Below are 14743 nucleotides of genomic sequence, written 5' to 3'. Positions count from 1 at the left end.
GGGGGCTGTGTGCCCTAGATGCACTGAGGAGTGGGGCTATGTGCCCTAGGGGGGCTGGGGAGTGGGGCTGGGGGGGGCTGCGGTGCCCCAAGGAGATGGGGAGTGGGGCTGTGGGTCCTAGTGGGACTTGAGAATGGGGCTTGGGGCTCCCCTGTCCCCCCAGCGGTGACAAGCTCCGGGCCACTGGTGGGGACCCTCACCGTCACCTTCCCCCCACGCCCGTTGCCACCAGCGACAGGATCAGTGACCCGCCCCCTCCGCCCCCCGACACGCACATGGGTGTGCAGGGGCACAGGCCACCCCTGTCAGGTGGACACGCTGGGGACACCGTCTGCCCCGGGGGTGTTTGGGGTCCCCAGGGTGGGAGCGGAGCTGCAGGATGCCGGGTCCCCCCTGCCCGAGCCCTGCAGACCCAGGTGGAGCGCAGGCATCCCCCGGCCCTGTCTCCGCGTGGCCATGGGTCGGTGCTGCTATTGCGTGGCCAGCAGCTGGGAGGACACAGCTCCCGCCGGCTGAGGCCAGAGGAGCCCGGCAGCCTGGGGACCCCCGGGAAGGGCTGGCTGTGGTGTGGACTCGGCGCTCACGTCACCCCAGAGGCCCTACAACAAGGTGCAGCATGAACTATTTTATTACCTGTGCAGTATCCATGAGTGAGTCCCCATTGTTCCCATCCTGGTCCCCCAGTGGGTCAGGGTCCCAGCTGCCTCTGGGGGTGGCTGCAGGTATGGGGGATGAGATCTCTTCTCCCCAGGGTGCCCCCCACCTCACCAGGGTCATCCCTCCCAGTCTCAAGCCCCCACATGGTGTCCCCAATCTCCCGAGAAACACCTCTGTCCCCAAATGTCCCCCTACCCCACTCCCAGGGTCCCTCCCGGACCCCAGGATTCCCCCCTTGCCCCATCCTGAGGCCCCCCCCCATCCCCACGGTCACCCCCAGCCCTGAGACACACACACACCCCCTCCTCTCAGCACGGCAGGTGCATGGGGAGACGCTGGGAAGAGCCAGCACTGCCATCTCGGTGTCCCGCTGGCCCTCATCCCCCCTAAAGTCTTGCACCATGCTCTGCTCCTTGGGGGGAGTGCCCACAGTCAGGGGGGGTGGGAGCTCCCCTCCTCCCCAGGGAACCCCCCCAACCTGTCCAGGGCACTCTCTGCCACCTCCCCAGGGTCCAATCACCGTAACAGGGTCTGACCCTGGGATCCCGCTGGTTAACGTCAGGTGCAAGAGAAGGTTCCTCATTACTCCTTGATTAGTTCTTAGGTGCCAGCTCGAGCTGGGTGCCTCCAGAGAGGGACCCCTACCCCGGATCGCCCTCCTTGCACACCTGCACCTGTTGCAGGAGGGTCCACGCACACCATGGGAGCCATGTGGGAACCGGAGGCGGCCTCGAGGCTGCTCAGCAGCAGTCAAAACACCCCAGTGGTTTCAGACACCGGCTGTTTTGCTCCCGAACCCAAGGGTACTGCCAAGAAAAATAACCACCACTGTCACACGGGGGTCCTGCACAACTACCACTGTCACACGAGGGTCCTGCACAGTCACCATCATCGCACAAGGGTCCCCGTGCACCTGCCCGCCATTGCACGAGGGTCCCCTGCACACCAACAAATTGCATAAGGGTCCTCCTGCACTGCCCCCGACATTGCACGGGGGTCTCCACACACCGACCCCCCGTTGCGCAAGGGTCCCTGCACAATCACCACCCTTGCACGGGGGTCCCTGCGCAGCCACCCGCACGGCACAAGGTGCCGTGCGCATGCGCACTTCCGGAGCGGGGACTACAACTCCCGGCGTGCCCCCCGCAGGCGGCCCGGTGGAGCCGCGCGCATGCGTACTTCCGGAGCGGGGACTACAACTCCCGGCGTGCCCCCCGCGGGGGGCCCGGTGGAGCCGCGCGCTGATTGGCTGCGGAGGATATTTCAACGGGGCGCGCGGCGGGGTCTGCACCCAGGCGGCGGCGGCGGCGGCGGCGGCGGCGGCGGCGGCGGCGGCGGCGGCGGCGGCGGCGGCGGCGGCGGCGGCGGCGGCGGCGGCGAGGAGCCGTGGGCACGGCGGGCTGAGGGGAGACCTGCAGGCTCCGGGGAGGGGGACTGGCGGAGCGCCAGGCCAGGGAGAGGCTGAGAGCATCTGGGGAATGGGGCTGGGGGGAGGCTGCGGACCCCCGGGGGGGCCGAGGAGTGGGGCTGTGCATCGCGCGGGGGCCGGGGAGTGGGGCTGGGGGGGGGTGTGCATACCGGAGGGTGGGGCTTGGGGGGCTGTGTGCCCTAGATGCGCTGGGGAGTGGGGTTGTGTGCCCTAGGGGGGCTGGGGAGGGGGGCTGCGGTCCCCCAAGGAGCTGGGGCGTGGGGCTGTGAGTCCTGGAGAGACTTGAGAGTGGGGCTTGGGGCTCCCAGGGGGCTGGAAAATGGTGTGGTCGGGTGCTGTGAGCACCGGGGATCCTGGGGCTGGGAGGTGCTTGCAAACGCTGGGGAGGGGCTGCGAGCATGGGGGGCACAAGGGTTGCACCAGGGTCCTTGCACGATCACCACCATTGCACGGGTGTCGCGGTACAGCCAGCCGCGCTGACGAGGGGTGGCGCGCATGGGCCCTTCCGGGGCGGGGACTACAACTCCCGGCGTGCCCCGCGCGGGCGGTGCGGTGGAACCGCGAGCTGATTGGCTGCGGAGGGTATTTCAACGGAGCGCGTGGTGGGGTCTGCACCGAGGCGGCGGCGCAGCGTGAGTGTGAGGGACCGCGGGCCCGGGGAGCCGAGGAGTGGGGCTGTGGCGGCGGGGGGGAGGTGGGGGGGTCCTACAGGCTCCGGGGAGGGGGGCTGGGGGGGCTCCAGGCGGGGCAGGGGGTGTGAGCATCTGGGGAGTGGGGGTGGGGGGGCTGTGTGCCCTAGGCGGGCCGCGCAGTGGGGCCGGGGGGGCGTGGGGGTCTGTGTGCAAACAGACCCCCCCTGCGAGTCCCCACTGTCGCCCCGTGGGGACGGGGACCCCCCAGCCCTCCCTGCAGGTAGACGGGCAGCCTGTAAGCAATGGAGACCGCCCGGCCCAGCAAGGTGCTGGAGTCTGGGGGCTTCACGGGCCGAGTCAAGGGAGGAGCTGCTGGGGAGAGGGAATAGAAACGGCCTTCTGCCCCCGAAACTCCTGGAGCATTTTAAGGGGAGGGACAGGTACACCCTAGAGCCCCAAGGGGAAGACCTTGGAGCGGGGACGTGGGGTTGTTCCAGGAGCAAAAGCTGGTCCCACCCAGCTCTCCTCTGCTCCCCCGGCACGGGGATCAGACCTTTCAGCCCTGTTTCTGCCAGAAGCATCACACAAGCACAATCCCCGGGGGCATCTTTGGGACTTGAGAACAGGCGCAGCAGCTGGGTTTTTGGTCTTAGAAATGGGTGCTAAGTGAGCTGGTTTGGGGGCCCAAAGCAGAAGCCAGTTTGGCCGTTTGTGCGGGGGGGTGGGAGGGCTTTGGGGGCTGCAGGGGAAAGCAGGGGGGGGCAGGGTGCGTGGACCCTCCCCGGGGGTGGGGGTCTGGTCCTGCTGGACCCTGAAGTGCGGGAGGCCGACATGCACCAGGCCAAACTCAACGTCTGCGGTGGTCTCTGCTTTTCAGACCCCGCACGCCCTCTTCGAGTCCATCTCTTCCTTGTCGTCTGCTTAGAATAGTTATTAACTAATTAATTGTACAAACTAATTAATATTTATACAATGTACAACTATGATATTTAATCCTAATAGTCAAGTTTTGACAGCGATTGATTTACGACCTTGCCAAAAGCCCAGGCTGTTGCAAATAGCTGGAGCTTGTAAGGAGAAGGAGCTGAAATCAATGGTGCAGAGCTGGCGCTTCAATTAGCCAGAACCGTAGCAAGCAGAAGCTGGAACGAGACGGGGTGTCTGCTGTCTGGGGCATGCCTTAGCCAGAGGCAAAATTACCTGCAGCTGTAATGAGCAGCAGCTGCGATTCGCTGGAGTGTCTATTTACTGGACTGTGCTCCCAGCACGGCTGAAGAGCAGCCAGGCGCAGGCAGGGCTGTCCCCAGCAAGGAGCTCTGAGCGGTAGGGAGGCGAGTTGTCCTGCTGCCAGTGGGGAGCCTGGCCTCTTCCCTTGGGGATTAAATCCATGCCACGGGTCTTTCCCGGTCCCCTTCCCGAGGGCTGAAGTGAGGTGGGGGTCTCCCGGGGGGCAGGTGGCAGCACGAGGCGGCGGTGTCTCCCTGGTACCTGGCAAAGGGGAGAGAAACCGGCTGGCTGGAGCTCCCGGGGTGCACAGCCTGGCCCTGCACTGCAGAATCCTTCCCTGGGTTTTCACCGTTGGCTGGGTGTGACAAACAGGTTAATTTTGTGCCTCCTCTTTTCCCAGTGTCACCTTCTGCGTCACATGAAGAAAATCCTGTGTGGTTGCTGCTCAGGTAATGGCACGTATGGGGCTGGGGGAGCGGGGAGAAACATTGGCGAGTTCAAGGATGCTGCAGCTACTCCACATCAAACCCAGGGAAACGACAAATTTGCTGCCAGTGCAGAAAAGCTGATGAACAATTGCTGTTAACAGAGCATGCCTCGTTCCTGAATCGGTCTCTGGGTGGTTACAAATGTTTTCCTTTCAGGTAAAAGAATGAACTTTCATCTAAGATAAATTAAGAGCTGCCTGTTACCTTCTTTAGGGTCAAGTGTTTCTCTTCTGTTTGTTCATACTGATTTTATGAGCAGGTTGGAAATAGCCTTTTATTTTTATATGCATAACTCAATTTTTAGTAATATGTGGTGTCAGGATAGTTAATTTTTGAGCACCCAGGTACCACTAGAAATGTAATGAATGAAACACGATGGAAACTGGTATTTAAACTTGATTTTTACTTGATTTTTTTTCATTAGTGTGTTGATGGCATGTTGTCCTGTAGCCCAATCCACATTCTGTTCAGTGGAGTCTTCAGTCTAGGACTTTTAAGGAAAAAAGTTTGTCCTTCCAAAAAAGGGCTAGTCATTCATAGGATCGAGGTATAGACTTGGAGAGTTGCTTAAGTACGTGATCAGAATTAAAGCCAAATGTCGCTTAATGTTGCTGCTGTTAGTCTTCACTTTCATTAATTTCCCCACTGCTCCATCATGGTTGGGAGCTCTGAATCATAATTTTTTTCACTCCCTAACGCATTTTTCTCCCCAAGGACAGGCTACGTTTAAAAGTTAATTAGTTTCCTCACAAATGTATCGGTCAATAAAATGGAGTTATGATTCTTAAAACCACAAAAATGACACCAGTCTTACAGATCTGGACTATTTCTGAACACATATTCATCACATGCAGATGTCATTGGGATACAGATCATCTGCACTTCACGCTCTGACAAGACAATATGCTGAGACAGGGACGAGCTCCAAAAGAAAAAAAAGGTACAATGTCAAGGTTTTGTTTTGTTGTTGGTTTTTGTGGGTTTTTTTTTTAAAGAGTGCGATGTTGACTGGTGGCAGCCTGCAGAGCTCTCTTGCTGCCTGACCTCTCCTTTTCTTCTCTGTCACTCCTCTTCCATGGCTATAATTTTCACTCGGGTAGTTTTAGAAGAGCAATTTAGTTACTTGCCTGTGTAAATGTGCTGGTAATACCTGGAAGATAAATGCTTGAACCGGTAGCGAATAACTTGGCTACAAGTAGAATTTCTGAAGGAGGAACAACAACAACAGGAAGCAAGTAGCGAGTTACCCCAAATTTGTGTGTGTCAAACACATCAAAGTTTTCTTGCCAATCATTGTTTGGCAATGTGTTCCAAATGGCTAGTTTTGGTAAACATAAATTTTCAGGAAGTTCAGGGTTGTGTGTGGAAAAACATGCCCCTCTGTCTAGGTGTCCTGCTACATAAATAGCATCAGTCAGTAGCACATCCAGTGGCAGGGCTGTTGTTCCCTGCTCTCGATATTGCCGTAGTAGTGTTGTGATATTTCGACCTAAGAGGCGGGTTTAGGAATGGAAGGAGAATGCCTGCGTTCTGTAAGGGCTACGAATGCTGACCCTTTTCTCTGCCTGCTGCTTTCCTGTGCGTGAGATGAAACTGTATTGTTTTTCTCCCTTGTTCCCGGTCGAAATATTTCTGAAGCTGTTGCTGCTGTGGGTTTGCAATTTGTGTTACTGCATTTTTGTAGAGTTCTAGTTACGGATCTAGTTTCTGCCATGGCAAAGTGTCAAGATATGGTTTTCAGTTTAAAGCTTCAGAAGCTGCATTCGCTGAAATCAGCGTAGGTGAAACCGATTGTTGTGGTTTAACCTGGCAGGCAACTAAACACCACACAGCTGCTCGCTCACTCCCCCTGCCCCCAAAGTGGGGTGGGGGAGAGAATCGGAAAAAAAAGTGAAGTTCGTGGGGTGAGGTAAAGACAGTTTAATAGGACAGAAAAGGAAGGGGAAACAATCATAATGATAAAAGAATATACAAAATAAGCGATGCACAATGCAATTGCTCACCGCCTGCCGACTGATGCCCAGCCGGTCCCCGAGCGGCGGTCGCTGCCCCCCGGCCAACTCCCCCAGCTTATATATTGAGTGTGACGTCGTATGGTATGGAATATCCCTTTGGCCGGTTTGGGTCAGCTGTCCTGGCTAAGGTCCCTCCCAGCTTCTCGCTGGCAGGGCATGAGAAGCTGAAAAGTCCTTGACTAGCATGAGCACTACTTAGCAACAACTAAAACACCAGCGTGTTATCCACATTTTTCTTGTACTAAATCTAAACCACAGCGCTATACCAGATACCAGGAAGAAAATTAACTCTATCCCAGCCGAAACCAGGACACTGGTCTTGCGCATGCTCCCACTGTGCTCGCAGGGGTGCTCAGTGGCTCCTCATCAAAACAGTGAGGTGTGTGTGGACGTCCGTAGGGTTGCGCTCGGGGTCTGAGAGCGTTATGTATTTTTGCTATTGGAAGACGGAATAGAGCGTATGCCTGTTAAATCTAATGACGGTCGAAGGTTGGGAGGGACCCTGAGCAGGTTTGGTGGCACAACAGCAGTTTTAAAATATCTTGACTGTTTGGAGAAACAGCCTGGAAAAAAGGATTCCTCTTTTGCGGCGAGTTCACAAGGACAGATGGGTTGCTGTACTCTTTAACAAAAATACTCAACTTGGGACGTTTAGGGTGAGGAAATTGCAGCTATACTTAGGCTTGAGAAAATGTATGTAGGTATCTGTGTCTGTCACCTGCATGTCTCTAGGAAAGGGAGTTCTAGTAAAACTAAAGCTGCCAATGAGCCAAAAAAAAGGCACGGTTGTCTAAAACATGCAGAAGCTCTAGTGGCCTGTCTCAACAACTGTACCAAAGATGATGCAAAATACTTTTTCCTCCACTCAGTTGTAGTCTTCACAGAAAAGGAAGCTTTGTGCTAAACATTGGTTTTTTTTTTTTTTGTCTTTCCTCTCAGCAGAATGTCAACTGCTGTGAAAGTACGAGACAGATGGAAAGGATCCATAGTGGTCTGCAAGTACAAGGTACGTCTGTGATATGGGTCTGTATTTTTCCTAAGGTGCTTGTAGTATGGACTTTACAGTTAACACGAAGAATGTGGCAACTCTCCTTCTATATGTTTTTTTAATGTGAAATATTTTAACATAAATACTAAAAATAAATAAGGTCTGTTCTGGAGCATGGTACGCCTATGCAAAGCTTGCTTTCCTCCGTCTATTTTCTCTTCCTGAAAGCACAGTCTTCTGTTTCTGTGCGCTTACTATTAAAGGGTACTGTGAAAATAATGTTGGACTAGAAGAGGAAAGGAACTGTTTGTTAGAGTTCGGATGTTCAGGAGAAACAGACTTTGTTTTCATGATAAAAGCTTTATGCTTTTTCAGTCAGTAAGTGTTTAAAATACCTTACAGTAGAACTCAAAAACCTTACTGAGATACTAGCATCTGTGCTAAAAGCAATCAAGGTCAAAGAAGAGACATGGACAAAACGGCGTTGCTTCGGTGTGTTTTACAGGCTTTCCCAAGAAGCGTTAGCACCCTCATAACTAGTGACAGAGAGTCCTGATGTGTTTTTGGTGAGTTACTGCTTCTATAATGTCCTTTTTCCTTAACCTACAGTGTGTAATTTTGACTTCAGTTGGAAAGAGATTTTCCAAAATGGAAATCTTTCTTATTCAAAGGAGTTGCCTTTTATGAACTTCCCATCAGAATGGATCTTCAGAGATGATGTACTTGGCAGTAGAAGTCATCCGCAACAAGACTTTTCACTCTCTCTGGGAAAAAAAAAGTAGTAAGTCGATTTCCTTCCAAAGACCTAAGCGCAGCGCATCTTCCAATAGTTGATGTATCGCTGATCTTTGGTTCTCAGGTGTAACAGTTGAGATATAAAAATGTGTTCCTCCGCATGCTTGGGTACAGCCAAAAGCATTAGCAAATCTGCCAATCCTTTTTGGTAGCCTTATGTATTGCAGCACTGGGGATTTGATATTCCCCACTGTGTGCACCCCCCCCCCCAAAAAAAAGTAAAACCATATGGGAGATCTCTTATCTCACTGATTTTTCTATCATAAATGAAATTTAAAAAAGAAAGTTAAAATTGTATAATTTCCAAACTGACTTGCATTGTTTAAACTGCAACTGCCAAATAGCTGTAGCATATAATTTATTAGGTGTACTTAAGCAGTTAGGTAGTTGTTCTAAATGTTTAAAAAGAGAGGCAACTGAACGTTACGGGTTTTTTTTCCCCAATCTTTTGACAGAGTGCTCTGAAGTACTTTATTTCTGTCTCGCTTTCAATGGAGCGTTTCCCCGGCAGTTTGGTAGCATCAGTCTTGGCGCAGCTGGCCAGACATCCCTCCTAGTCATGTAACACACGCAAAACCCGTAGTCAAATGATAGCTGTGTATCTGTTGAAGATATAAAAGCGCTTTCAAAAGCTGCTCCTTTCCCCTTTGCCTTTACCACCTTTTCCCATCCTGATTTGGGGCCAGTTCCCCCAACAGGGACTTTCCCCTGCGGGGCTGTGCACACACAGAGCGGGACCTGCCGCTGTGGCATAAAAATACCCCCAAACCCCTGAATCAGGATCTGCAGGGGTGGGGGTGGGGGGGACGACAAAAAACTAATCACAATTTTGGGGGAAAAATACCCAACTTGGAGCTCCCGGGAAAGCCAAATCCACCTGGATTTGTGCAGCCAGAAAGCAGAAAAACCCCCATTTTCATGCACAAAACCAAAAGCAAAAATCACCAATTTTTATGTTGCGGAAAAGGGCCGAAAAACCTCCAAGCTGAATATTTTGGAAAAGAAAAAAACTCCAATTTTCATACTGTGGAAAAGCAAAAAACCTCCCAATTTGGGGTGAAACACCAGCGGTTTGAGGGGCATTGCTCAGTGTTATCCGGTGTGGATTATCCAGTGAGGGTCAGTTATCCAGAACGGATTATCAGTTGCGGATTGTCCCAGGTGAGTTATCTGTGTGGATTGTCCCGGGTGGAGCCCCTGGTGTAGGTCATCCCCACGCATTTCCCCCCATGCATGTTTCTACCCACGCATGCCCCTTTCCCCTGCACCCCACTCCCGCCCCACTCTCCCTCCTCCTGTGTTCTGGATTTGTGCTGAAAAGGACGTTGATGATGCAGGGTTGTGTTAGTTACTGCTGAGCAGCGCTTGCACAGTGCCAGGGGCTGTTCTGCTCCTCACCCTGCCCTGCCAGTGAGCAGGCTGGGGGTGCACGAGGGTTTGGGAGGGGACACCGTTGGGACAACTGACCCCAACTGACCCAAGGGATATTCCAGACCGTATGATGTCATGTAAAACTAGGGGGGAGGTTGACCGGGGGGACCGCTGCTGGGCCTCACTTTAACTTCAGTTTAAAGCCTCAGAAACTGCATTCACTGAAATCAGTGTAGAGGGAACTGATTGTTGTGGTTTAACTCAGCAGGGAGCTTAACGCCGCACAGCCGCTTGCTCGCTCCCCGCCCCACGAAGTGATTGGCTGCGCAGGGTATTTCAATGGGGCGGGGAGGAGGGGGCGGTCCTGCAGGCCCCGGGGAGCGGTACTGGGGGGCTCCAGGCAGGGGAGGAGCTGTGAGCATCTGGGGAGTGGGGCTGGGGGGCGTGAGGACTGTGTGCCCTAGAGGGGCTGGGCAGTGGGGTCGGGGGGAGCTGTGTGCATTAGGGGGCCGGGGAGTGGGCCTGGGGCAGGATGCAGGCCCCTGGGCGGGGTGTTTTTGTGGGTCAGGGGCAGTTTGTGGAGGGTGTTCGTGTGAGGGAGGGACAGTTTGGGGGTGTCCGAGGGGCGAGGGGGCTGTTTAAGGGTCCATGTGTGTGAGGGAAGGGGCAGTTGGGGGTGTGTGTGTGTTTATGAGGGGAAAGGTGCAGTTTGCGGGTGGATGTGGGGGGGGAGAGGGTAGTTAGTGAGGGGGAGGTGAAGTTTACTGGTGACCGGGGCAGGGGAGGGGCAGTTTAGGAGGGGGAGGGGCGGCTGGGGGAATCCATGTGGGTGCGGGCAGTTGGCGGGTGTTGGCGTGGCGGAGGGGCAGTATTTTGTGGGGGACTGGTGGGGACGAGGAGCTGCTCTGGCTGCATGCCTGGCAGAGTTTGGGGGTGTGGTGTGGGGAAAGGGGGCAGGGCTTCAGCGCCACCTGCGTGGAGCGGGACTACGGGTCCTTGTGGTGGGGGGGCGTGACTTTGGGTGTTTGGGGCGGGGTTACGAGGTGGGGGCGTGGCTTGGGGTGCTCGGGGTGGGCCTGCGGGCAGGTGGTGTGGCTTCGGGCGCTGCCTGCATCCCTTGCAGTAGCTTTGGGTGGGCGGGAGTAGGTGTTTTTGGGGGTTTTGGGGAGCTGCTCATCCCCTCCGCAGTAGTTCCCCTGGGCAGCATGGCAGAGGGCTGGCAGGACTGCCCTGTCCTGGGACCGGTCTGGAAGTGGCAGAAGGTTGTATGGAAATCTGGGACCTCATGTGGGTGCACTTATACCTACTACAAAAGGTACTGCTCCCCCACCCACACTCATCCCCCCCGAATGCCTGCGTTCCCCCAGTCCCTCCCCCATACCCCCCAGTCCCTCCCCCGCCTAAGATTTTTACCCCCTCAACCCTAAATAGGACCCGGAGATCCTCCCCACAAGTTGGCTTTGGGAGTGGGACTGGCTCTAGCCACACCCCTTTCAGGTCTAGAGCCCGCCTCCTGGGTCTAAGCCCTGCCAGGTTCTGGCTCCCCTCTAAGCTTGGACCCCCCGGGTGGTTTCACAGCCCCCCAGGAGCGATTTCAGGGCCTCCCCAGGAGCTTCTTCCCTCGCCATTTTGAGCCACCCCAGGGCCATTTTGGGGTCCCCTCACTTCCAGGGATACTCCCCTTCCCACCAGTGGCCCCTAAATCTCTGTTACCTGTTTCAAGGCCCCGCCCCCCCCCAGACTGTTTGGGTCCTGATGGGGGCATTTTCGGGGCCCCTGGGGTATGTTGAGCTCCCCCAGATTTTAGGGGATTCCCCAAGGATTTCATTCTTCCCGCCTCATTTTCACTTGTCCTTCCCACTGCTTCTGCTTGGATTTTGGCATCCCCTCCTGATCCCCAGGATTTTGGGGACCCCTCCATTTCCCCTCCTCCTTGATTTTACCACCTACTGCCCCATTCCTGCTCCTGCCTCCTGCTTTCCCTTGAATTTTGGGGGTCCCGCCATGGGTCAGTGATGCCCTCCAGGTTTTTGGGGGACACCCCTGGGGTTTTGCCAACCCCCCACCCCACCCTCCCAGTTTTGGGGGACCCTGACCACTTCCTCCCCCCTTGATTTCATACTTCATGCTGCCCCATTTCCACTCCTCCATCCTACTGCTTCTTTTTGGCTTTCTGGTTTCCCTCAGGGTTCAGCGACCTCTGCTGGGGTTTTGGGGACCCCCCTGGGGTTTTGGTGTTGCTCTAGTTTCAAGGATTCCCCCCGTCTCTTCGCCACGTTGATTTTATTCCTCCCTTCCCATTTTTGCTCCTCTTCCCCAACTGCTTCCCCTTGGCTTTTGGGGTCCCTGGGGTTTTGGGGACCTCCCAGTTTTGGGGACGCACCCTATGTTCTTCTGCCCGTACTGCTGCTATCCCCTCTTGACTTTTGGGGTCCCCCATGAGCCCCCCCGGGGGTTTGGGGTTTTCTACCCTGCCAGGGCTGTTTTTTGCCCGTGTCCCTTCAACCAGGGCTGGTTTTCTCCCCCATCAAGGCTGATTTTGCACCCTGTTGGGGTTGCTTTTCTCCCCCTGCCATGACAGGAGCTCATTTCCCCCCCCCCAGGTTCAGTTTTTGCCCCACGCTACATCCGGGGCTGGTTTCCCCCTGCACTGGGGATGTTTTTTACCTCCCCCGCTGCAACTGCTGCTGTTTCCCTCCTGGCAGGCACAGCTGAAGCTGGCGGAGGAGACAGTGCAGTGGCAGGCAGCATAGGCAGCCAAACTGTGGGTGCAGGCAGCTGCCCAGGAGCAGCGGCTGGGGCAGCAGGAGGAACAGCTCCGTGGCCTGGAGATGGAGTGGCGACATCTCCATAACCTTGTCCAGGAGCTCAAGGTGAAGCCCAGGGGGGTTTGGGTGGGAGAGAACCATCTGAATTCCCTCCTTGTACCACTAAAATAACAGCTTCTCTCCTTCCTCAGGGCAACATCTGTGTCTTCTGTCATGTGTGGCCGGTGCTGCCCGAGGAGGAGGAGCAGCAGAAGGGCCTGGAGCATCTCTACTTCCCCCCAAGGACAACAAGGTGCTGGTGCTTTCCAAGGCAGGCGAGATGAGTCGCTTTGGGGGTGCCTCCCTGTCGCTTACCCCTATTTTGAGGGGCTGAGCGTGTCTCTGCTGCTAATGAACCCCTCACCTGTCCTTAGTCCCCCTCTGATGGGCTCAATGAGATTTTTTAGGATAAACGGGGGGTTTTAGCTGCTCCCACTTGTTCCGGGGGGTGAGGACAGAGTTGGGGACCCCCCAAAACCTCCTTTTACACCCTCCAAGTCTCATGTGGGACATAAGCAGCGAGACAATGTCTTGGATTCCGAAACCAGGAGTGTGACCCTGTGTGTAGTGCAGCAGGTCTTCAAGGGCACCTGGGAGCTGGCAGAAAAAGGCTGGAAAGTGAGTTTAAAAAAAAAAAAAACCCAACAAACCAAAACCAAAGTGTTAACTCCATTTTGGGGGCATTTCTGGTTTTTTTGGGGCTTGGTGTGATGCTGGCGGGCAGTATGCTTTCACCGCCAGCTTCCTGGAGATCTACAACAAATCTCTGTGGGATCTGCTAGCCGGCTGGCTGAAGCGCAGGGCCAAGCTGGAGATCCGGCAGGTCAGCTCGGCCAGCGAGGAGGTGCATGTCTCGAACCTGTGCTGCGTCCCCGTCGCCTCCGAGGAGGGGGTAGGGGGACCCTGATTTCCCCCCTTTAAAGCTCAGATTGCCTGTGTGGGTGGTTTTGGGGGGTAACGGGGCGTCTGTGTCCCCCCGCAAGGTGCTGGGGCTGCTGCAGACGGCACCCGCCAACCACTCGGTGGCCTGGACAGCCCTGAACGACGGCTCATCCTGCAGCCATGGTATCTTCTAGCTCTGCATCCAGGGCTCCAACACTGCCCGGGACCTGTGCTGTGCCTGCGAGTGGGGGTGTGGGACCCTTTATGGGGGGCCACCCTTTAGAGGCTGTGGTTTGGGGTGAGCCTTTAGAGGTCACTGCTTTGGGGACACTAGTCTGGGGTGGGCCTTTAGGGGCCACTGGTTCAGGGGCACCCTTTATGGAAGAGCTTTTAGGGGCCACCTATTAGGAGCTCCTGGTTTGGGGTGAGTCTTCAGAGGCGGTTGCTTTGGGGCCACCTGGTTTGGTGTGAGCCTTTGCGGGGGCCACCAGGGACCACCTCGTTTGGGGCTCCCCTGGAGGAGAAATTCACCGAGTCCTTCACCTCCCTGCGCTTTGCAAGCAAGGTGGGGGGGATGGGGGCTGGTTTGGGGGTGGGGAGGTGGACTGGTTTGGGGGGGGGAGGCATCTTTTGGGTGGCTTTGGGAATGATTTGGGAAGGGGGAGATAGAAAATTTTGGAGGGGGGGTTTGGGGGACTTATGTCCCCATGGTTTTGTCTTGGGGACTTTATGTCCCCAAGCAATGGTTTTGGGGGGTGATTTGGGAAGGGGGAGATGGGAAGTTTTGGGGGGGTGAGATGGTTTTGGGGGTTTTGGGGGACAGGGGAGCATTTGGGGGAGCATAGGAGGGTGTAGAGGGATGGGGGCCAGTTTTGGGGGCAGATGGGGGTGATTTAGCAAGGGGGATATGGGAAATTGGGGAGGACTGGGGCAGTTTTGGGGGATGGGGATGATTTGGGGGTGCACAGTTAGAGGAGGGGGAGATTGGTGGGTCGGGGCAGGTGGGGGTGATGGTTTGGGGTGCTGGGGGTCTGTTTTGGGGGTGGGGGGCTGTTTTGGGGGGACAGGTTGGGGGGGGACAGCGGTAGGGTTTGGGGTGGTGGTTGGGGGGATTTTGGGGGGTCTATGGGTGGTTCTGGGGATCCAAAGTTCCCTCCCACCCCCCTCTCCACAGTTGAGCGAATGCGTGGTGGGCATGGCCCATGCCAACTGGAGGTAGCCCCTTGCTCCCCTGGCAGCAAAATCCATAGGGCGAGCCTCTTCCCTTTTTATACATCTACTGTCTATAAGCCCTGCTGGCACCTATAGCGGAGCGTAAATGCTCCCACGTATCACCTGTACCTGGGCTGTGCCAAAGATTCGACCAACTTGGACGTCCTGGGCAAATACGGCATTAAATACATCCTGAATGTGACTCCCAACCTGCCAAACATGTTTGAGAATGTTTTTTTT

The 14743-nt window shown here is 55.6% G+C and overlaps 1 long non-coding RNA gene across 1 annotated transcript; it reads left to right on the top strand.

The window, feature by feature from the left end:
• The first annotated feature begins 4643 nt into the window (after nt 1–4643).
• On the top strand, nt 4644–13069 carry LOC142090403 (uncharacterized). Its single transcript, XR_012676522.1, has 8 exons — nt 4644–5373; nt 7391–7454; nt 7942–8002; nt 8108–9392; nt 9868–9933; nt 10791–10917; nt 12308–12475; nt 12562–13069. It is a non-coding gene; the product is annotated as an uncharacterized LOC142090403 (long non-coding RNA).
• The last annotated feature ends 1674 nt before the right edge of the window (nt 13070–14743 follow it).

Source organism: Calonectris borealis, chromosome 19 (genome assembly GCF_964195595.1).
Source record: "Calonectris borealis chromosome 19, bCalBor7.hap1.2, whole genome shotgun sequence".
Classification (NCBI taxonomy): domain Eukaryota; kingdom Metazoa; phylum Chordata; class Aves; order Procellariiformes; family Procellariidae; genus Calonectris; species Calonectris borealis.
This window is presented reverse-complemented; position numbering and strand designations above follow the sequence as displayed.